The sequence below is a fragment of the Peromyscus leucopus genome, chromosome 22, assembly GCF_004664715.2.
Source record: "Peromyscus leucopus breed LL Stock chromosome 22, UCI_PerLeu_2.1, whole genome shotgun sequence".
Lineage (NCBI taxonomy): Eukaryota > Metazoa > Chordata > Mammalia > Rodentia > Cricetidae > Peromyscus > Peromyscus leucopus.
Window position 1 is genome coordinate 48,486,102 of NC_051081.1, and position 24,700 is coordinate 48,510,801.

Sequence of the window (24,700 nt, forward strand, 5' to 3'; positions counted from 1 at the left end):
TGTCCGTCACCCCACAGGAAAGACCAGGAACTCCAGATAGTCCAAGAGACATGCTGTTCACTGGGGCGGGAGGTCTACCCTGAGACTCAATGTTTCACAAGACTCTGGGGGACAGGCCTCGGGGAGAGCCCCCCTGCACCGAGTGCTGTGGGATGTCCTGTATGTTGTGAATATATGTTGCTATGATTGATTGATAAATAAAACGCTGATTGGCCAGTAGCCAGGCAGAAAGTATAGGATAGGCGGGACAAGCAGAGAAGAGAGGCTGGGAGGTGGAAGTTGAGAGGGGACGCCAGCCTGCCGTCCAGGGAGCAACATGTAAAGGCAACAGGTAAAGCCACGGAACACGTGGCGACATATAGATTAACAGAAATGAGCTGAGTTAAGTGTAAGAGCTGGTCAGTGGTAGGCCTGAGCTAATGGCGCAGCAGTTTAATTAATATAAGCTTCTGAGTGATTATTTTATAAGCAGTTGCGGGGTCCATGGTGCTAGGCAGGACTGGAGAAAACTTCAGCTACACCCGAGAGTGGTGAGTTCTCATCATAGATGGCAGAAGCCTGTGTGAGTACAGCTTTACTTTGTTAGTCCCGACCAAAGGCTCATGGAACTCAAGAGAGGCCATCATTCTAAAAGGAAATCCACATGAAACAAGGACCCAGCCTTACACACCTGTTAAAACGTGGAGTAAAGACATTAAATCCTCAGCGTCATGCCAGGGTGAGCGGAGGGAAGCACTCCCTTATGGGTAAGCAGGCCAGGTTCCATGGAGTGAGAACTCCACTCTGGCTGCTTGGCTTCCCAGGTCTGTCCTCAATGATTCCTAAGACGGAAGCAGCTCCTTCTGCCCTTTGGAGGGAGGAGACTGCATCCTACTCCATCCAGATCAGGAGAAGGAATACAGGCAAAGGATCAAAGCAACCAAGCCTCCACACCAGAACACAACTGCTTTTCCAGAAGCCCCACCCATCGGGCTTCTGCTGATGGCATACTGGCCTCACAGCCGCCTCAGCTTCCAAGGGCCCTGGGAGATCAAGTGTTCGGCACTTGGCCATGCTAATCCAGTCAGGGCTCTTTGTCAAGGAGATGGAGGAGTGGGCAGAGCTGTCCGTCACGGGCGGCCTTGGAGCCCAGCATCCGTTCAGCCCCGGATGGAGGAGATGAGTGATGTGTTTTGGACAGCGCGACATGAGAAGCCACGATAAGACCAAACAGACCAGGGCCAAGCCCGTCCCAGACTAGGAGGTCGTGCTGACCTTCTGGGAGAAGAGGACGTTCAGACAGGCCGGGGCACTGTGGGTGAGGACAGCTTGTGAGCCTGCAGAGGTGGCTCTTTCCAGTCCAGGAGCACAGCACGCAGACTGTCCCCAAAGGACAACTCCCTCCTGGGTGTCACACATCACTTCCCTTCATCCCCGCGTATTCCCCAGGAGGCAAAGAGGAGAAAAAGTGTGAGGGTTCTCCCAAGGTCACCCAAGGAGGAGGCACAATATGAATCTGTCATGCTTCCAAACCCTGGTTCCCCACCCTCCCACCCCCCCATCTTCTCTTGTTCAGATCTTTCTTGAGAGACTTGGACATGACCCTGCCTCCTTCTGCTCAGACCAGAGCTCAGGCAGACCCAGCTTCAGCCTCAGGTATTCCTAGGATCCAGGCTCACTAGCTACTCTTTGTGCCCTCCAGAGCCTCAGAGCCCTCTGCCTGTCATGGCACCTCATGGCTGCGGTCTCTAGGTGACACTGATGGACCCTGTTAGGGCTGGCCTGACTGAAAGCAGCCCCAGCCTGCCCTTTAGACCCTGCTTCTAGATCTCTCTTTCCATGGCTTCTCCCCATGCCTTACCAAGTAGGTCCGCCTCCTCTCCCTATCTCACACCAGCTCGACTGAGAGAGAGCTCGGCTTGGGGCTTGGGAGAGGGCCGAGGTGAAGCTTCAGCTGGGTTCCAATCATTTCATGATTCAGAATGCATGTGTGTGTGTGTGTGTGTGTGTCTGTGTGTGTGTGTGTGTGTACATGCCAAAGGTCAGCCCCAGGTGTTATTCCTCAGACAGGGTCTCTCACTCTCTCACTGGTCTGGAGCTTACCAAGTAGGCTAGGCTAGCCCTCAAGCCCTAAGGATATACTTGTCTCTGCCTCTCCAGCCACGGAGTTATAAACACACACACTGATGCCCCAGCATTTAAAAATGTGGCTTAGGGGGATCAGATTCAGGTCCTTGTGCTTTCAAGGCAAGCGTTTCACTGACGGAACTCTCTGTCCAGCACTCCCCATGCGAATTTAAAGGCAATGTTTACTGGTATGTGTGTGTCTGTGTGGGTCGCTATATAGCTTGGTGGTCATGAGCTAGCCTAGCCTACGTGACTCTCTGGGTTGCATTTCCAGCACCACAAAAATGGATAAATAAATATTTACCCCTTTCCTGTGGAAAGGCAGTTCCTGGGCTTAGCCTGGCTGGTCCTCAAGAAAAGACTTATCCTGGTATGTGGGCAAGGAGGGTCTGGTCCACTCTGAGCAGGCGCCATTCTGTGTTGGGCACTCTAAGTGAATCCAGAAGGGCCAGACAGTGACAACTGGAGATATCTGAACCATGAGCCATACAGGCTGCTGAGCACAGGCCGCAGGGGCCGGGGACAGGGGGCACAAAGAAAGAGTGAAGGCCTCCTGTGACTAGTCTGAAAGTGAAATTTCCTGTGAGCCTAGACTATTCTGGAGGGGAAGCGAGGAGGAGACTGATCAGTCTGAAAACACCCGGGCTTTGTACTCGTCCTTCTTGCTGCCTTTCTGGTTTCAGTTTGAATCACAACAGTTGGGCATCTGCTTATCACAGCAGACATCTCTCCAAAACACCCCTCAGAGCTCAGGGATGGTGAGGGAGGAGAGACACAGACCTCTGAGGAGGGAAGGTGACCTGTTTACTGTACTGGAGGGAAGAAAACCTCCCAGAACATTTGTGCTGATGCTTCAGGCAACAGAGTTTCTCTGGTCCCTGTACCAAGACCAACAGTGACTAGTTTCCAGAGTAAAAGTCACATTAAATCATAGAATCTAGGGACGAAAATATAGCTCAGCGGTAGAGTGCTGGCCCTGGGTTCAATTCCCAGAATGGCCAAAAGAAACATTATCTTCAAAACACAGACTCCACCACACACGCTCTTTCCCAGTTGGGAGATGTCAGACACAATTGAGGGGCATTTTGCGAAGCCTGGTAGGACACTGAAGATGAGAAAAATGCTGTCTTGTGCCTGTAATGGAAAGGGAGAGGGTACCGAACAGCTGGATCCTTTCTCACTGCGAGGCATCGTCATCTACAGGCTATGGCCCTCAGTCCCTCTACTCATGACGACACTGTAATAAAACCACAACCCGGAAGGTTGTGTTGAGAAGATGGCTCCGTGCCTCAGAGGATCTCAGTTCAGGTCCTCAGCACCCACACAAAAGTCAGGTCTGGCCATGCATACCTGTGACCCAGCCCGGGGCAGGCGGGGCAGAGATAAAAGAGATAAGAGGATCACCGGGTCTTGCTACCCACCATCCTAGCTCAGGTTCATTGACAGACCCTGTCTCAAAGGAGCAAGGGACACTGGATGTCCTCCTCTGACCTCTGCATGCATGTCCACAGGCACACATACCTGCACACACACACACACACACACACACACGAACTACCTCTGAGTTCACACAGTTCGTGTGCTCTAGGGCAAGAGCACCCTCAGGTCTGTCTGCCCGTGGCCTTCTGTGCACCAACATGTATATAGTGTTACCAAGAAGATGGGATGAGCTCACAGCCATGAATGTGCCCTAGCAGGAGCTGGACCACACCCAACAGGGCTGTAAGAGCCACATGTTCAATGGCTGTTCCCTGCAAAGTCAAAGCTGCAGGAACTTAGGGACCATGTGCTCTACATTCTCGCTGAGAGTCCCCAACCCTACAATGAGTCTTCTACAAAAGTCAGTACGGTATGTCCTCTGTGCCCACAGGCCCTAGGTCTGTGATCCCGTTATCCTAACGTGGAAAACAGCCACAGAATTTTGGTGTCTGCTGAGTATGTGAAGATATGGTTTCCTGGCCATTGTGCCCTGAACGACATACAAGAAATTATGTTTACACAGACCGGGGTCTGTTGAATCTAAAGATGATTTAAAGTATATAAAAGGACATGGGCCATGGTATACACAAATGTCACACCATTTTATATGTCACCGGGTTCAGGGTAACTGTACTTTACATGATATCAGGCACTTTCAGGGATGTCATTAACAGCCATTAACATCTGAGGATTCAGCAGAGCTGAGCTTCATGAGTCTTTCCAAACACAGAGGCTTAAAAAGCATGTACTATGGGCTGGAGAGATGGCCCAGAGGTTAGGAACAGTGACTAGTCTTCCAGAGGACCAGGTTCAATTCCCAGCATCTACATGGCAGCTCACAACTGTCTGTAACTCTTATTCCATGGGATCTGATGCCAATGCACATAAAACAAAAGTTAAATAAATTATTTGGAAATGTAAAAAAAAAAAGAAAAAAGAAAAAAGAAAAGAAAAAAAGAAAAAAGCATGTACGGCAAGAAGTCCTCTGCTGGTGCCCATCGCAGTGTTCTGTCACGGTAGAATCAATGCGAACACACAGAAGTCAACTTAAAAGTCTAATGATGGGGCTGAGGAGAAACTCGGTGGGAAGGGTTCTTATCATGCAAGCATTGCAGGCGTGAGGACCTGAGTTCGATTCCCAGCACTCACGTGAAAGAGCCAGACACGATGTTGTGCACTTGGAATGCCAGCACTGAGGAAGTGGAGACGGGTGGCCCCCTGGAGCTGGCTAGACAAACAGCCTGGCAGGAGCCAGTGAGAAACTCTGTCCTCCAACAAAACCCGTCTAATTATACAAATGCTGTGTCAGCACGGGCTAGACCCTCCAATCCGGAAACTGGCAAAGCTTGTCTGCCCTCCAGGCTTCTCTAGTTCCACCAGGCACAGATACAGACCTATGGTATGCAACACAGCCAGTGTGGTCAAAAGAGGGTGCGGCCATCCACGGGGGCCTCCTGGGAAAACATTTTCAAAGACCTGTCATCAAAAAGATGAGACTGGGCTGGCAAGACGGCTAAGCGGTTAAAGGCGTTTGCCACCGAGCCTGACAAGCCAAGTTCAATGCTTGGGACCTACATGATGGATGGGGGGAGAGGTAGCTCTCTGACCTACACACACACACACACACACACACACACACACACACACACACACACACACTGGTCAGTATAAGCATATCTGAGTAAATGTAAATGCCACGCACTTTGTGGCTGTCCTGATCACCCAGGTGGGCACAGCGGCCACTTGATCACGTGGTTACAGATCGAGACGCTGGCAGGCAAAACTGGCATGGACCCAAAAGCTGGGTGGATTACAAACCCTTCATTATCTGCTCCGACCTTCAGTCACACAGCAACAAGGCACACAGCCGAAATGTCAAGGAACAACCACTTAAAATAGCATAGTTCCCAAATGTCCAAAAGGCTCTAACGGCATGTATGACAGATACTTTCTAAGAGTCTGCAGGGAGCCATGACCTTTTGGGTAGTTCTAAAACCAGAAGCAAGAAGGGGAAAAAAAAAAAAAAACCCAAACATTTGTAAAGATCATGAAGTTTTGGGGGAAAACACTCACTCACTGAACCAAGTCATAACTTATGTCAGAAAACGGCCATTAATGCCCAGGAAGCTGGGGGAGAGAGGGGGGCAGACTTAACTGTGGGCTAGCCCAGGAAATCATAGTAAACAATCCCTCACTAGTTTATATACACATTGCCTTTAGTGTGACATGAGACATGCGTGATGGTAGCCATGACACCCCCAAGAGGACCCTGACCCTCAGGAGTTGCGGAGGGACCCACTGAACACGGTCGCTGAGCATTCCCGGACGCTCACACAGCCGGCCTCTCTCCTCACTCCCCCTGAGACTGTGGAGATTGCTCTCACAGTCTGTCACAGTCTGACCTTCATCTTTCTCTCCGCTTGATCAGCGGAGCCCGTCTCTCTCAAACTGTGGACCCGCACAGCGCCTTCTCCCATCAGTCAAGTGGATTGCCAACCCCCCACTCATTACAGAGATCCAAAGAGCCAAAGGGTCATTTAGAGAGGCCAGATGGGGGGGGGGGGGGGCGGGGCAGCCAGCAGATCAAGGTCAGAGATCTAAAGTAAAACCTGCCCTGAGAGTCCCCAACTTTGTCCCAGGAACCAAACTGCTAACTAGGTAAGATGAACCACTGAGCAAATGATGTGGGGGGAAAAGCCACCGGATTTTCAAGGGGACGGCCCCTCCTCTCTGCTTCCCTCACTCTTAATACGTCACTCCATCTTGAGTCCCTGTGAGTCAGGGAGGCAACAATGATGGGCTAAACTGAAATTCTCCTGTCGAAGTCTTTACCCACAGAATACCAGCTTCTTGGAAGCAGGGTCACTGTAGACAAAATTAGATGTGAGGTCATAGCAGAGTACGGAGGACCCCTGCTCCAATATGACTGGTAACCTTATTAAAAGGAGAGTTTCCATTTTTAAATTATGTTTAATATAAATTTTAATTAAATATGTATATATATACATATATACATATTTAATTATATATATACCCTTTCATGTATGTATATACATGAAAGGGTGCGTGTGAGGTTAGAGTCCAGAATAGGGCAATGGATCTCCTGCAGCTGGAGTTACAGATAGTTGTGAGCTGCCCCTGTCCTGGGAATTGAACCCAGGTCCTCTGGAAGGGCTGAGTGTGTTCTTAACAGCTGAGCCATTTCTCTAGAACCTAAAAGGAAACTTTTACACCTAAGGAGAGAGCCAATGTGAAGACTAGAGTCAATGCTCCCATGGCCAAGCAAGTCTGGAAGCTAAGAGAAAGGAGCTTGCATGTCCCTAACACTTAGAGAGGGACAAGTCCTGGATCACAACTTCACTGGGTCTTCCCATCTCTAGAACTGAGAAAGGATAGACAGCCCCTGTCCAGGCCCCCCAGCCTGTGACAACTGGATGTGACAGCCTTAGTAAAACCTTTGCTGATTGTCAGGCATTGGTGGTGCATGCCTTTAATCCCAGCACTCAGGAGGCAAAGGCAGGAGAATCTCTGAGAGTTCGAGGCCAGCCTGGGCTACAGAGAGAGATCCAGGACAGGCTCCAAAGCTACACAAAGAAACCCTGTCTCAAAAAAACAGAATAAAAAACAAACAAACAAACAAACAAATCTTTGCTGATTCCACTAACTTGGGACCCTCCCTCTTCACTCAGTCTGAAGCTGAGAGACGTGGGAAGAGGCAATGGGATGCGATGACCTTGAAGAAATCACTGGCCAAATTCTCCCACTGTAGATTTGTAACCAACAGACACAGGACACTGTCTCACAAGCTCCGCTGCCAAGGACCCAGGTCAGCCTTCCACTGAGATAAGCTGTCCCCCGACAGTTCCTACGGCTGCCGTTCTGAACACCAAGAATGGCCCTGTGTCCCACAGGCAAAAGCCTGTCTGTCCCTTCCCATCACATAAGGAAAATGAAAACGTTCTGAATCTTCCCACCCCCATAGACCTCTGCTGAGGACTTATAATTGTCTCCTCAGCCAACTGGAGAGCTCCAGAAGGCAGACACAGAATCTTAGGCATCAGAACATCTCCATGTGGCCTGATACAGATGCCCAGAAACCATTTCAATCACACTGAGTGAGCATCCCATGGTCTTTGTAAAGGTGTAGGCGCCAACAAGGCCAAGGGTGGCCAAACGTCAGTACCCGACGTAACACACTTGAACCAAATTCTACAATCCAGAGAGGAACCTAGACACGGTCCTTGAGGTAGCCACTCTGTGCTCTCAATATCTGAAGGAGAAAGGATCGGCACGTGTGTGGGACAAGTCTAGACGGTGAGTGTTGAACAGTGAGGTGGAGAGAGAAAGGAATCCTGAGGGTCGAGCCCTAGTGTGGTGACCTTCACCTTGCACAGCTCCCAGCTGCCAGTGTAAGCGTGGCCTCGTGAAGTGTCCTCCCGAGTCCTTCAGGTACTCATACTTCATATCTAAGTGGCTGACCTCACTCCCTTCCAAATAAAGCTCTAGTTCTGCTCAAACAAAGGCGCCTGAGCCAGCTAGGAGGTGGCCGTGACAAAGGGCAGCCCACGCAGTGGGTTCTGACAGGAGGGCACGAGGAAAGCACGCTACATCCGGACGGCGGCAGACCGAACGACCTCAAAAGCCTTAGACTTAGGTTTGCTGGGAGACCAAGGGTGAGGTGAGCCTGCCTGGCCTTGTAACAGGAGCCACCAGAGTGTGACCCTATTCTACACCACAGCCTCACCCAGGGAACCCTGGGCCCACGGCCTGCACCTTCTATAAACGTGGGCAGAGAAGGACACTAGACACACAGGCGGGGTTAGGTTACGCCTGGTGCACATCGCGGAACTTGGACTTGATCTAACGGGTACAACAGAATGGGCTGGGCCCTCGGCTGGGTTCCCATGGTTGCTGGGCAGGAAGGCTTCCTTCCTCAAAGCAAAACTCCCAAGCTACTGCCCTGTCACACCTCACGAAGGAGGAGGAGGAGGAGGAGGGTCCTGTCTCTGCAAGAGAGGGTAGCCATGCCTCCTCTCCCACAGGAACGCTCTCCAGTGAGAACGCTCCCCAGGCCTGGCAGCTAGGCCATGGCTCCTCCTTTGAGCTGTACCAGCTCTGCTTCAGAAAATCCCCCAAGGCACTACCCAAGGCCCTGGGAGGGAGCATTAGCAAGTCCATTTGGCCCTCCCACCCAGGCTCAGCAGGAAAGGTGTTTAGAAGACTGGAGCTTGGGCAGGGGGTGGGAAAGGGACCTCTTAGCTCCCAAGCCACCTCCCTCACCCCTCCCCTCCACTTCTCCCAACTTCTCCCACTCCCAAAAGAAATCACAGCGGAGTTTGAGGACCCTGTAGTACAAGACCAGATGTGTGTTCTAGGAAGCGCTCTGGGGCGTGCACTGGTGCCAATATGATCCATGGTGGAGCCTTGGTAGGAGGCCATTGTAACAGCCCAACTGAGGACCCATGCCACAGGAGTCATGGGGAGAAAGAACAGACCAGCAACCCCAACACACACACACACACACACACACACACACACACACACACACACACACACACACACACTACCTGCCTGTGACATCCCGATGACCCCCAGCAGGAAGCTGGAAGTCCAACTTCACTCCAGAGAGCTGGTGTGAGCCCCTGACAGTATTGGATCCCCCCTGCTAGGCTGTCTACAACATTTCCAATTTAATGCCAGATTCAGATTTGCAAAGCCTCTTTGGAAAATAAAACCCTGGGGCTCCAGCGAGGCTTTTCCTAGCTGCATCCCAAAGCATGCAATGTCGTGTGGCGGAACCAACCTTAGTGGGCAGCTCCATGTGGGCCTCTCCTTCACAAAGCTCAGAGCCGAGGAGAGAATTCCTCTGTCTCCAGGAGCCTGAATGTGTCCCAGACCCCTATGTGGGTTGGATCAAGCAGAGTATCAAAGCACTGTGCCTTTGCTTTGGAGAAGTGTGCTTGTCACCTCCTGTCCCCAGAGTGATCACTCTGGCCCCAGAACATCTGCCTGGTCCTTTCAGACAGAACCCCTCCTGGGAGACACAGCAGGAGACGAGGACAAGGCCACCTTGAAGGCAGCAGGCCAGTGCCCCCTGCCCTCCCTCCATACTCAGGCCCCCATGGAGAGGCCACATGTCTCTCTGGGATTCCAGCGAAGGAAAGGCCAGATGGCGCTGCCACCACCTCCAGGGGCGGGAACAGGGGAAACGGGACAGGCCCAGGGGCTGCCTCACTCACAGCCATACCATTTAGGACAGAAAATAAACTTGGAAAGCAAGACTTCTTCTTGGAGCATCTCAGGTGTGGAACGAATAACGTCTTCAATCATCCCATCCATTCATCTTTCATTCCATCCATTTATCTTTTCTATTCACAAGGTTTTCCTCTCACCCCTAGACTCTGAGCCCTTCACGAATACTGTCTGTTTCGGATTTGATCTGTGACCTCATGTTGTCGTCACTCCTGACACTCTATCCTATTCATAAAAACATCTAATTGAGTGGGTGAGTGAGCAGATATTGAAGAGCTGGGAGGATGAATGGGTGTGAGCAGATGGATGAGGAGTAAGTGGCTGGGTAGGTGAGTGAGTGGATATGTGGGTGAGTGGCTGGCTGGCTGGATAGATGGAGGGAGGGAGGGAGGGAGGGAGGAGGGAGGGAGGGAGGGACGGAGGGAGGGAGGGAGGAAAGGAGGGATGGATGGATGGATGGATAGATGGACAGACAGGTGGGTTGGTGGGTGGGTAGGTTGACAGATGGACAGATGAGCAGGTAGGAGGGTGGATGAATGGGTTCAACAAATGGTCCTCAAGTGTCTATCATGTGCCAAGCAGCGAGAGCCCCAGGGGATGTAGAGGTAGACGGCACCTGCACTCACCTTCCGAGGCACTCACAACCCAACAAGGGAAAATGCCCCTGATCAACCAATGCATGGAGAGTGATACAAGGTGGAGAGAGGAGCAAAGGACACACAAAGAAACTGCATGAAGAATGTGCAGCAGCAAAGGTCTCAGCACACACAGAAACTGCATGGGCCGAGTCACGAAGAATGTGCAGGTGTCCTTTGGTCACCGGAGTTGTTGTGCGCTTTCCTGAGCCTTCAGAGGCCTTCCTTTGGCCATGGTCATCTTCAGCTCTCCCCCACTGAAGAGCCTTCCGCAGTCAGTACCCACCTTCCCTTCCTTCTCTTCCACAGACAGTAACCAAGAAGCATAAAGGTCCAAGAACACCACACTGACAAGTAGCAGCGGTCACGCGACGTGCCACAGTGACGGTGGCTGACAGAGGCTGCAGGAGTGGGAAGGACGTAGGACTCAGAGTCACAGTCTCTCCACCGGTGCAGTCCAAGTTCAACAATGCAGCCTCGGACTTGGGAGAAACTGTTTTCTCCGACCCTGAGTTCCCTGTGCGCATTGAGTCATGTGGGGATGCCCAGAGACCATCACAAGTGACGTCACAAGACCCTGTCTCTCTAAGTAAGCACATTTTAAAAGTGGAATGTGACGGCACACGCCAAGGCAGACACAAGCAGATCTCTGTGAGTTTGAGGCCAGCCTGGCTTACATAGTGAGTTCCAGGCAAGCCAAGGTGACATACTGAGCTCCTCTCTCTAAAATAAACACGGGTTCTGCGAGAATCGCAAACAAACAACTACCGTCCGTCCTACACAAACACTTGGCTTCTGTGTTCATCTAAACCTATATCCCACTCCCTAGGTTTGGGGACATCATTCATTTCCCACTGCCTTCTGGCACATGGATCCAACTCCATCCCAACCGGCCCAGTCTCCCAATCAATAAGACTCCTCTGTTCTCACGACACCCACCTTGTCACCCTCCTTTAGGCTGTGAGTTGCTTGGGGATGAACGACATTCAGCTCCACAGCCCCGAAGCCCAGCTCAGCACTTGCCAGAGGATCACTCAGAAATTGCTGGCTGGGAGGCTAGGGGTAGAGCGCAGCGGACAGAGCACTTGCCTAGCATGCACGAAGCCCTAGTCTGGATCCCCAGCACTGCACAGAACTGGGCATGATGGTGTGCACGGGTCATCCCAGCACCAAAGCTGTAGAGGCAGGAAGGCCAGAAGTTCAAGATCTTTCTGAGCTACCCAGCCCGTCCAAGACCAGTCTAGGATGCATGATTTCTAGAATGGAAGGAGGAAGAGAGGGAGGGAGGAAGGGAGGAAGGGAGGGGGCAGGGAGGAAGGGAGAAGGCAGGGAGGCAGGGAGGGAGGCAGGGAGGGAGACTTGCATGCATCACTGGTTAAATGAAACATGGGTTATGTTGATGTCCTCAGTATGATTGTCCCCCAGGTAAGGGAGGCCACAAACAGGAAGCCAAGATATCCTCAATCGACATGGAGGTTTTTGATACACAAAAAGCCAAGCCTAGGAAAGTACAGCATGACCGCTCATCATGAAATAGATGTGAATTATTACAAGGAAGCCACTGTTCTTACATTTTTTTTTTCAGGCAGGAGTGAGAACTAACAATGACCTAAAATGACCAGGAAATGGGATGTTCTTGTTCACTGAAATACGTGGGAGTCAGAAGAAACCCCCAACCACAAGCTACAAAAGATAATCCTATCATCTAAGGAGACCTGGAAAGGCTTCCGGAGGACATGGCCTTGAAGGATGACCAAAAGGGTTCCTGTGGCCTCAGCATGTGCTAGCAACTCTCAGAGTACAAAGGGGGTCAGAGACCTTGAAGGTAGCTCAGGAGCCATGAGCTCCAGCTGCAGAGAACTACACAGACTTCAGCCTCCAACTTCAGCTGCAATCTCAGAAGGTGGACAGGGTCTTCCTTTATATTCTGAGAGCAAGACACACCCTTCCAAGATGATCTGGGGGTCCTAACAGGTCCCCAGGAAGAGTGAAGAAGGGAAATGGCAGGGCAGTGTGGTGGCCCACAGAGGCTTCCTAGTGAGAACTTACTCAGGGTCAGAGAATCTGAGCTTGCTTTACCTAGCAGGGCTGCATAATGGGATGATTTGACCACAGGCATGTTTACCAGGTGTTTGGAAGGGTCTACACTTGGATGTACAGTGTGCTTTGATCTTGCAAGGGAGAGGTCTTTTGCCTCTCCTCTTGGCTTATTATGAAAAGCCCTTTTCGATACAGGATGAGGCTAATGGGTATTGACTCAGGCCCTCCCAAAGCTTTCCTGTGTTTCTGTCTTTCTTCTCATCAGCTAGGTTTCTCTTTCTATCATTTGTTAATTCTTCTCTCCTCTACCTAAGAACCCTTCAAAAGGTGGGAGTTGGACTCCCACAAGGCAGCTGTCAAAATCGACCAGAGCATTGACTGAAAGCCTGCCCTGGCCCATTTGCCTGCTGGAACAACAAACAGGAAAACTATTGGCCCCACAAAACTTAAAAAAAAAAAAAAAAATTCTATCCAGCTCAAAGACAGAGAAACTCTGTTCATCAACTTCTCCAGGTCAAGAGTGTGTTGTTGGCAGCTGACATTTGCTGCCCCATGGGTATCTCCTCTCTTGCTGCCCTGTACTGAAAGACCTGACTATCTTAGTCTACAAATCTTAAATGATAGTTCAGTAAAAATCAGTTAAGATGCAAAAAATATCATAAGAATTCTTTAGATCCCAGCCAGGTCACAGAGCACCTTCCCTGTGCCAGGCACAACTGTGTTATGCAAGAACCTTCTAATTGACATGTGAGACCTGAAGTTTTCCCCTTTGTCACTCAAGGTGATGAAGGCTCCTGAGGCTGTGTACCTGACTCCTGTGAGGCTATGTCCCTGACTCCTGTGAGGCTGTCTAACTAACTCCTGTGAGGCTGTAAACCTGACTCCCATGAGACTATATACCTGACTCCTATTACAGCTGAGGTGCCAAACATCTGAGTGTGGTGGTTTGTATAGAAATGTCCCCCATAGATCCTTAGGGAGTGGCACTATTAGGAGGTATGGCCTTGTTGGAGGAAGTGTGTCACTGGGGGTGGCCTTTGAAGTCTCAGAAACTTAAACCAGGCCTAGTGGTTCACAGTCTTTTCCTGCTGCCTGTAGATCCAGATGTAGAACTCTCAGCTCCTTCTCCAGCACCATGTCTGCCTGCAGGCTGCCATGCCACCTACCATGGTGATAATGGACTAAACCTCTAAAACTATAAGCCAGCCCCAATGAAATATTTCCCTTTGTCAGAGTTGCTGTGGTCATGGTGTCTCTTCACAGCCATAGACACCCTACCGAAGATACTGGGTTACCCACTTGTAGCTAGGTCTCTGTGCCTGCTGCAATTCAAGTAGTCCTCAACAATCCTAGATAACAAAAGCACAAAATTTTTTCTTGGTCTGTTTGCTTGTTTGTTTTGGGGGTGTTTAGTAAACACACCCATTCTCTTGCTTGATTGTTTTCAAGAAAATCTTGACAGGCATCATGTCTGCTGTGTTCCTTACCATAGCACATAATGCTGTAAGACTAAATATATATATATATCGAATGAATTCATCCTTTTATTTATGGTTAGTTTCTTGAAGTGGGATGTTGACTAGCTACTTCAGCCCCATAAGACTTACAATTTGGGCCGGGCGGTGGTGGCGCACGCCTTTAATCCCAGCACTCGGGAGGCAGAGGCAGGTGGATCTCTGAGAGTTCGAGGCCAGCCTGGGCTACCAAGTGAGCTCCAGGAAAGGCGCAAAGCTACGCAGAGAAACCCTGTCTCGAAAAACCAATTAAAAAAAAAATAAAAATAAAAAAAGACTTACAATTTGGGGCTGCAGAGATGGCTCCGTGGTTAAGAGCATTGAGGATGTTGCAGAGGGTTGGAATTCAGTTCCCATCACCCAACTTCCTGTAAGTCTAGTGGCTCACAACCTGTAAATGCAGCTCCAGGAGAGCTGGAGCCTTAATCTGAACTCTACCAGCACTTGTACTCACATGCACAAACACCCACACAGACACACAGACACACAGACACACACACACACACACACATACCACACACACAGACACACACACAGACACACACACACACACCACACACACACACACACACACCACACACACGATTAAATAGTATTAAAATAATTTTTAAAGAATTATAAATCCTTTCTTTGAGCTTTACTAAATTAAATGTAGTTTCTAGAATGGAGCGTCTTCAGGGAGGAAGGAAGGTGGCCAAAAGGCCTTGCAGTGTGGGGAGACTCTTATCATTTGTCACAGGGTGGTAAAGCAGGGTAGGGTCAGCGAACTCTGGCAGAAAAAATGTAGGGCGATCACATCTAAATCGTTGTTGCTTTTTGATGGGGTTCCAGACAAGTGTATCACCTCTATCTCCCTGGGGGCAGAAAAACCCTTTAAATGAAAAATAAATATCGAAGACGGCTTTGATAGAGACACCCATGGCACAGCACCATGAATATATGAAACATCACTAATTAGTCACTCTTTTTATTTCCAAGTTTTTTTAGGTTTATTTATTTTCTATTTTTGGTTGTGAGCCTAGCCTTTAACGGCTGAGCCATCTCTCCAGCCCTATTTATTTTATTACTTTATTTGTATGAGCGTTTTGCTGTCCTGTATGTCTGTGCGCCATGTGCGTGCCTGGTGCCTTCAGAGGTCCTAAGAGAGTATCAGATCCCCTGGGACTGGAGTTGTTACAGACAGTTGTGAACTACCACGTGGGTGCCTCGTCATCTGCTATAGCAACAAGTGCTCTTCACCACGGAGACAACTCTGGAGCCCCTAACGTTTCACTTTAAAATGGTGACGTTTCTGCTGTAGTAATTCAACTCCAGCAGCCTGAGGTCACAGCAGTTCCTCTGTACAGGAGCGCGCGAGCGCGCGTGTGTGTGTGTGTGTGTGTGTGTGTGTGTGTGTGTGTGTGTGTGTCCGTCCATGTTCTTTGCTGTACGTTGGTCCCTGAGAGAAGCCAGAAGGTCAAAGGTCACAGGGACTTTCCCAACAGAAAGTTACTGTCTACCCATGGAGGCTCCTTCCTGTCACAAGGTAGAAACCGCCTGGTAACAGACACCCCGTCTTAGGAACACCAAGAGCAGAGCAAAGGAAGGGCGAAGGGTACCCGTGGTGGGGACAGGCAGGTGGGGGACCACACAGCCCTAAGAGGTAGAAACCACTAAGAATGGGCACTGGGTGTGTGCTTAGGGCCAAACCCGGGCCCACAGAGTCACTGGGAGCTCTCCACTCTCATAGTGCTGAGGTCCCAAGAAGGTTGGCAAGTCCATCGTCGATGAGGATCTATGGGAAGTCAGAGCCGCTCACCCATACAAGCCCCTCAGCTGTCTCTCTCCCTCATAGTCACCTTCGGGTCTCAGAGCTGTTCTTTGTCATGGAGACATCCCAGTTTTCCAAGCTGCGAGGCTGCTGCCTTCCTCTACAAGGCTGGGCTTGGTTGAAGGCAGCCTTCTCTGATTTCACTCCTGTGTTCACTGAGCGCCTCCTGATCCCTGGAATGCTCTTCCCACCCCATTCTCACACCCGTATTGACTCCCAGGAACCCAAGGCCAAGGTTTGTTTTCCCAATCGTCTTTACTCACTCCTCAGGTTTGATGGGGGAACGTAAGTGTCTCAGCTCTCCGGTTATAAAATAAGGGAGGTTGCACAATGTCAGAAATGCCATGACCTCTAGAAAAATGCCTTCTGGGAAATGGACAATGTGACCTTCTGAGGCTGTTTATCAGCTCCTGGCTGTCCATAGCCAGCCATTCCCTAAGACAGTGGTTCTCAACCTTCCTAAGGCTGCGATCCGTTAATACAGTTCCAAGCAGAAATGATTCCATTGCTACTTCATAACTGCAACTTTGTTACTGTTATGAATCATAATGCAAATATCTGATATGCAGGATCGCTGATACGTGACCCCTGTGAAAAGGTCGTTCAACACACACACACACACACACACACACACACACACCCAAAGGGGTCACAGCCCACAGGTTGAGAAGCTCTGCACTCAGGGAAAGCTGTGTTTCCTGCCTGGCAAAAGTGAGCCCCAGCTCCTTATTCCTGTGCTTTTGGCAAAGCTTGAGCCTACAGGAGCACTGGCCCCTGGTGAGCAAATTAAACACCAAAAGCATCATTGTCTTGCAAGATTGAACACAATGAATACATTAAATCAAGACACTGATCAGGATGCTAACAAACCACCCCCAGCCACTAGGGAATCAGCTATCGAGGATTGTTCTAGACGAGGAAAGGAGCCCCGATGGACTGCAGAAAAAGCCATTCGTCGTGAATGAGAAGGGTGGAATAGGTAGGAAGTCTCAGTGGGGAAGGGTGTTTCACCAAGGCTTGTGACCCACTTTCAGTCCCTGGAACCCACCTGGTGGGTGGAAAGAACAGACTTCTGCAAGGTGGGCTCTGACCTCCGCATGCACGCTGTGGCATGTGAGCCCCCCTCCCAGATAAATCAATAAATGAGGAAGGGGCTGCAGACCAGGATGCCATGGTATTGCGATCTCTGTGAAGTCAGTGACTGTCGATTGTGGCTTCATCCAGTGGAGAAAGGCTGGTGGGGAGCTGACTGCTATAATGCTAGGGATTAAATGTCTCCCCATAGGCTGGGCAAGCACACTGCCACTAAGCTACATCTCAGGCCAGATGCCCAAGATAAACTTGAATTCACTACGGTAGCCCTGGCAGGTCTCGAACTTGTGAACCTCCTGCCTCAGTCTCCTGAGTAGCTGGACTCATCAGCCTGTGACACTCGCCCTAGTTTGGTGGGGAAATTTTAAATATAAGAATCAAAATGGTGGGGAGGGAAGGGGGAGAACAAGGGAATTCGTGGCTGATATGTAAAATTAAATTAAATTATAAAATAAAATTTTAAAAAAAGAATCAAAATGGCATATTCAAACCACTGGCCAATCTAAGCACCTCAAGGTAGGCAGGTTGACATAAACCATCACGTGATACAAGCCCACAGCATCAGACATCTACCTACCTTCCCAACACTGCGCCCAAACCTGATCAGACTTATATAACTAATTATAGAGTTTCCTAATATACATGGACAAAGGCACACATGATTAAGAACCCAACAATTCCAAGGGAGCAAATGACCTGGGGCTGTTCAACAAAGAAATGTCAAGGAAAATTTGCTACTGATCAAAAGAAGCTTATGTCCCTTCCTGATGAAGCCGGTGCCTGGAGCTGGGGAGATGGATCGGCCAGCGAAGAGCTTTCGAAGAAAGGGTAAGGACCTGCTCAGCTCGCCCGCACCTGTATAAAAGCCGGGCACAGGGGCTGTGCCTGTAATCTCTGCTTGGCAAAGGTCAGCACTGTCTCTGACCCCTGTGCTAAGAACGAGAGAGACGGACAGGAGGAGTCCTGGCTTGTTGAGCAGCTAATCTAAACAAGTCAGCAAACTTCAGACTCAGTGAGAGACCCTGTCCCAAAAGTAAGGTGGTGAATGATTGAGGAAAATACCTGTCATCAACCTCTGCTCACCACATACACACACGGCCACACAGAGCTGCATGCACATGTGTGCACACACAGGAACACACATAAACCAAAAAAAATTTTAAATAATAATAATAATAATAATAATAATAATAATAAATGGGGCAGGGTGTGGTGGCACACTCTGTTAATCAAGCCTTCAAGAGGCAGAGACACGGGGCTACAGAGATGGCTCAGTGGTTAAGAGCACTGACTGCTCTTCCAGAGGACCTGGTTCAGTTCCCAGCACCCACACGGCATCTCACAACTGTCTGTAATTCCAGTTCCAGGGGATCCAACACCCACGGCAAAACACCAATACACATAAAATAATAAAGAGGCAGAGGCACACAGACCACTGTGAATTTGAGACTAGTCTGATCCACATAGTGAGCTCCAGGCCAGCTAGAGCTACAAAGTTGGACCCTGTCTCAAACAACAAATTAGGACTAGTGCCTGGACTTAGTCGGGTCCCGATTCCAACAGTCGGGCTAAGTGCACAGACACGGTAATGACATCTGAGGGGACAGGTGGCTGCCCTAGTCCACAGGGGCTGCCACAGCAAAGCACCTCAGTCAGTGCATCTTACCGCTCACACGCTGGAAGCCGGAAGCCCGACATCAAAGCACAGTTCCACCAGTGTCGGATGAGAGCTCAGCCTCAGATTTAAAAACAGTACCTTCTTGCTGGGTCCACACACAGCACAACGTCGGGGCCTCTTCGGTAGGAACATCAATCATATTCACGACCTACTCCATTACCATCACAATGGATACTAGCTTCCAATGCATCGACTTTGAGATTACTTTCTCACATGTATGTTATTGACTTAGTGTGTGCACAGGGAGGGCAGGTGTCACGGCACATATGTGGAGGTCAGAGGACTTTTACGGGTCAGTTCTCTCCTCCTACCACGTGGGTCCTGTGACGTGAACCCAGGTCATCAGGCTGGACAGCAAGGGCCTTTAGCCTCTGAGTCATCCTGCTGGCCTTGGATTCTTGGGGGCAGGGTGCATTGTTGGTTTAATATGAGGTTTCAAGTGGCCCAGACCAACCTTCAAGGCTCTATGTAGCTGAGGATGGCCTTGAACTTCTATTCCACTACCTCTACCTGCCCAGTGCTGTGATTACAGGCATCCACCAGTCTACTAGTTTCAGGCAGTCCTGAGGATTGAACCCAGGGCCACAAAACAGTGGGGAAGGTGGAGATGAACACCCGAGGCTGCCCTCTGACCTCCATACATGCACAGTGGCATGCACACACCCGCACACAGACAGACAGACACACACACACACAGTAGCATGCACACTCCTGCACACAGACAGACAGACACACACATACACACACAGTAGCATGCACACTCCTACACACAGACAGACAGACAGACAGACAGACAGACACACACACACACACACACACACACACACATACACACCAGGGGGGTGCGGGGAAGGAGAGAGACAGAGACAGTAATGATAGAGAGTCTATTCTGGCAAGAAACGGGAATGGCGAAGGAAAAAAAAACCATCTTCGACAAATCTCTGTCGTTTATGTTGGCTTTAAAAGAATGTTTTGTTTTCTTTCCTTCTAAATTTGAGTTTAGACTACACTGTCCTGGAAAATGACTGTTTGTTCTTGAAGGGGTTGTGTGTGTTCTTGTTCAGGCGGCGGCCATACAGCAGAGAGAAGCAAATGGAGATGGGGGAAGGGTGGGAAAACGATTTGGGGCACGATGGATGGAGGAGGACCAGAGGAAGGTCAGGAGGAGGGGGCTGAGACCACGCCACCCCAGAGCGCTGGCTGCATCTGTCTGAGATAGGAAGAGCAAGCTCTGGGGAACAGGCCGATGCCAGCCTCATGTGCCTCAGATGGAGGGGGTGTAGAGGGATGGATGAAGGGCAAAGCCAAGTCTTAGTTGTAGGGAGTTGGGGGGGGGGGAAGTTCGCCTCAAGGAAACATAAATTCCAACTGTCAATAATCCTTGGGAAGGGCTGTCTAGTGATGGGAAACAGCCAGGAGGTCAAGTTGGGGACAGGGATTGGGAACAGAGGAGGAGCTCTGGGAGGGACCCCTCTCTACCTTCTGACGACTGATCTCTCCATTACAGATGTGAGCTCTTCATGTCTCAAGACCACTGAAAACAATCCCGTCTAGAAAGAGGTTTATGCTCAGCAGGCTACTGTTCCTCTCTGAGGCCATGCCGATACATTAGCACAAAGCAATATGGCACAATCTTAGGGAACTAGGGGAATAATTAGGGAAGGCCCAGACACCCCAACTCCAGCTCAGGGAAAAATGAAAACTGCCTTTTCTGCACCCACTCCAAAGCCAGTGGCCACCTGGAACAAGTTTCATGACCTCAATACACCAGCACAGAGACCCCCAAAGAGGCACAGGGGCTCTGAGGAGCAAGGTGAGACCCTCAAGCCAGGAGATTCCAATATGAGAATAATACCCATTGCACAGACGTGTACTGTTACATGTATTGTGCCTATTCTCTCTTGATTTCTTGATACCAAATATAAAATGTCCTATTAGACCAGAAAGCAGTCACACATAAAAAAAAAAAAAAGTCATTTTTGTGGCTTGGTTAATATTGTCATTGTTGCCAGGCGGTGGTGGCGCACGCCTTTAATCCCAGCACTCAGAGCAAGGCAGAGGTGGGCAGATCTCTGTGAGTTCAAGGCCAGCCTGGTCTGCCCAGCAAGTTCCAGGACAGGCTCCAAAGCTACACAGAGAAATTCTGTCTCCAAAACAAAACAAAACAAACAAACAAACAAAAACAAAAAGGATTATCATTGTTATTGTGTTTCATTACTAGAAAAACACCAAAGTTTACGACAATACCTGTAGTGGCTTTAGTCTCAAATGTCGCACTGATGAGATCCAGAATTACCCAGGAGGTGATTAACCTGATTAGGTTAATTGAAGTGAGAAGACCAGCCCACTGTGAGCGGCACCATCCCCCAGGATATTCATTTTTCTGTTGTTGTAATAAAATAAAATAAAAGGCAACTTGGTTGTTTAGTCTGGTTTACAGGTCCAGAGAGAGAGAGAGAGAGAGTTCGTAACGGCAGGGCTGGGGCGTGGCACCAGGCAGCCAGAGCAGAAAGCTAAGAGCTCACATCCCCAACCACAAACGTGAAGCAGAGAGAGCCCATCGGAAGTGGGGTGAGAACATAAATTCTCAAAGCCGGTCCCCAGTGACACACTTCCTCCAGCAAGGTTCCGCCTCTAAAAAGCTCCATAAATACATTCTGAACAGTTTCACCAACTGGGTCCAAACATCAAATATGGGGGCGTGTAGTGTTTCTCATTCAAGCTACCAGATCTGGACTGGGATCCTGGCATCCCAGGAAGTGGCCCAGTCCGGGCACTTGTCACTCTGCTTCCTGACTCTGTGACTGGGTTTGATCTCCAGCACCACATAAACCAAGAGTGACGATGTGTGTAATACCAGAACTTGGAGATGGAGGCAGGGGGATAAAGAGTTCAAAGTCATCCTTGGCTAGATTGCAAGTTCAAGGCCAGCCTGGGATACCTGAGACCTCTCTCTGTCTCAAGGGGGAAAAAAACTGGAGACTATGGGCAAATCTTGATGCTGAAAGTTCTGGGGAGAGGAAAAAAAAGAGATTCTATCCCCCAGTGAAGTCTGCCAAGGTTAATGGTCATGCCCTACCAATCCATGAAGAGGGGGTGCCTTAGTCAGGGTATCAATGCTGCGATGAAACAGCACGGTCAAAAGCAAGCTGGGGAGGAAAGGGTTTATGTGGCTCACATTTCCACAGCACAGTCCATCACTGAAGGAAGTCAGATAGGAACTTAAAACAGGGCAGGATCCTGGAGGCAGGAGCTCATGCAGAGGCCGTGGAGGGGTGCTGCTTACTGGCTACAGAACAGCCACAGGCTTGGGTTCCCTGCCCTAGCTTTCCTGGGGCAACCATAAACAACTGGCTCCACCCTCCGACATCCCCATATCACCCCTTAACATTTCCCAAGCATGAATGTCATTCTCCCCCCGATGTCTGGGAAATCAAAACATGACTTTGGTGCCTGTGTCCATTCACAAGACAGGACACTTAACACCGAGCGCTACAGTTCAATGATCTAGTGTTCCTAGATTTCCTTAAGAGCAGAATCAGTCTTCTAGTGTTTACTCTGTAATCAGCTGGAGTCTTAGTATGTGTACCTTTCTCTGAACTCTTACATATTATGGAGATTTTGGAATTTTTTTTTAAAGACAGAGACTCATCATATAGCCCAGGCTGGCCTTGAACTCATGGTCCTCCTGCCACTGACTTAAAAGAGAGCAAAGGTTTTTTTTGGCTCACAGAGTGTTCATCCATCATGCCTGGGAGAGCACAAAGGAACAGATCAGTTCACATGACCCAGGAAGAAACAGGGAAAGTCCTATCCCCCAGCACACCCTCAAGGACCTTCTCCCAATCACTGCACCTTCCAATGACCACGCCTTCCGATGACCATGCCTCCCAAAAACCACACCTCCCAATGACCACACCTCCCAGTGACCACACCTCCCATAGGCCACACCCCCTAATGACCACACCTCCCATAGGCCACACCTCCTATTTGTACAATCTTACAAAAGTATCATTGTATTAAGAACCAACCCATCAAGGGGTTAATCCATGTATTAGGCCAGAGAGCAGTCAGGTGCCAATGACTTTTCAAAAGCTAACAGCCAAATACAAAAGCCTTTGAGGGACATGTCATATTCAAATCATAACATCCCTCCAGAAGCCACACTGCCCAGTGGCACCCCACAGACTAGAGGCCCCACGGCTTACAGTTTAAAATACCAATCAGACCCCTTCCAAGCAATATGGCTTGTCACTAGGCTCTCTAAAGTGCCGCTCCTCAGGAATGGACCAGAGATAAGACTTAGCTCACAGACTCTCACTGTCACTGACTGTGTGTTCATTCAATGCACTAAGTGCACCACAGACAATACCAAAAGATATGGATGCACAGAAAATACACAGAACAGTACCTGTGGACAATAAGTATTCTCACCATGTCTGTAATTATTGTCTTTACCCAAACTAGTAAATTAACACACACATGAACTAAAGAAGGCACAAAATTATGCTGGTTCTGTAAACCTGCAAAATCTGGGGGGCTAGAGAGATGATGCCTCAGCAGTTAAGAGCATTCACTGCTCTTCCAGAAGACCTGAGTTCAGTTCTAACCACCTACACTGGGTGACCTATAATCATCTGTTAACTCCAGTTCCATGAGATCTGCTGCCCCCTTCTGGCCTCTTCAGGCACCTGCATGCGTGTGCACATACCCATCCTCAGATACACACATATACATAATTAAAAATAACGCTTGAAGAAGAGGAGGAGGAGGAAGAAGAGAAGAGGAGGAGGAAGAGAAGAAGAAAAGGAGGAGGAGGGAAGAGGAAAAGGAGGAAGAGGAAAAGTTGTTGTCACCATCACACCCAAGCCCTAGTAAGAGTCAGTTTGGCTACAGAGATGAAAGGGGAATGCCCAGGGTGTGGCTCCCGAAAACACATCAAACACGCTGGCACTTGTGGTGGTTGCTGGACACATCTCAGTCATCTTCCTCCAAGGCGCACTATAAACTAGAAGATCAGAGCATATTCTCTCTTGAGAAACCCTTTGCTACAGCCCAGAAACAAAGGGACAGGCTAAGTGACTTCACAGTCAAGAGTCCCACCAAGGCGACCCGTATCTGTCTGCCTGTCAGCTCCCCACCGCCCCTGCTGTGATTCAAAGGTCTCACGACCTGAGGGAGAGCTGCCGAGTCAGCTGCAAGAGCAGTTAATTACATGGTATCGTGTAACTGAGTTGAATGTGTTCGATGGCCAATTCCAGGAGGCCATAATCCTCAGTTCAGGTGGCGAGTTCCCAGATAATGGGACCTAATTTTGCCTTTGAGGATCCCGGAGAGAAGTAAGGTAAGGTAAACATAAACCCAATGTGGTCAGTACAAAGCAGCCCAACACTGCTTGATTGGAGACCACAGCCCTACAGACATCCAAGTCACGTGGTGGCATCTCCTGAGCCACCTCCCCCTTGCCTGTGCCTTGCACTCACGTTTACATCCCACGGTGGCAACCGCCACTCTTCTACGTTCCTCTTTGCTGTTCTTTTTTTTTTTTTTCATTGTACCAAGTTTATTCCCCGAGGGGGAGGCACTGTTCCCGGAGGCACCGCAATACCAGGTCGATGCGTGGAGTGGACGGAGCAAGCTCCGATTCCAAGTCCTAACTCCAAAAAATCCATTTAAAATATTGTCCTCGGATAGAGGACGTATCAGATATTAAACTGATAAGAACAGATACTACACTTGATCTTAGCCAAAAGGCCGTCGAGAAGCCATACCGGACACGCAACTGGCAGCCTTGCTCCACGACCTCCACCCACGATGACGTCGTGGTCACGGCTCGCAACCCTCGCTCCCTGCTCTTCCCCGCGCCTCCTTCCGCATCCCGTCCCTGTCCGCGGCCCCTCACTTGCCCTCTCACATCCCACAGCTTCAGCTACAAACCTCTCTTTGCTGTTCTTAAATTCTGTCTCCCCAGAGGGGTCACAGCTCTGCAGAAGCCTTAAGATAAAGAGTACCCAGTACTTGCTCATTAATCAGAACACAGATCACTTTGTGGTTGTTGTTTTGTTTTTATGAGTCAGGGTCTCACTTCATAGCC

At 49.7% G+C, this 24,700-nt stretch overlaps 1 protein-coding gene and 1 non-coding gene across 2 annotated transcripts in view; both read right to left on the reverse strand.

Moving 5' to 3' along the window:
- Positions 1-24,700, reverse strand: part of Greb1 (growth regulating estrogen receptor binding 1) — a 128,619-nt gene that overhangs the window by 95,184 nt on the left and 8,735 nt on the right.
- On the reverse strand, positions 24,181-24,375 carry LOC114698862. The gene has a single exon (XR_003735423.1). It is a non-coding gene; the product is annotated as a U2 spliceosomal RNA (small nuclear RNA).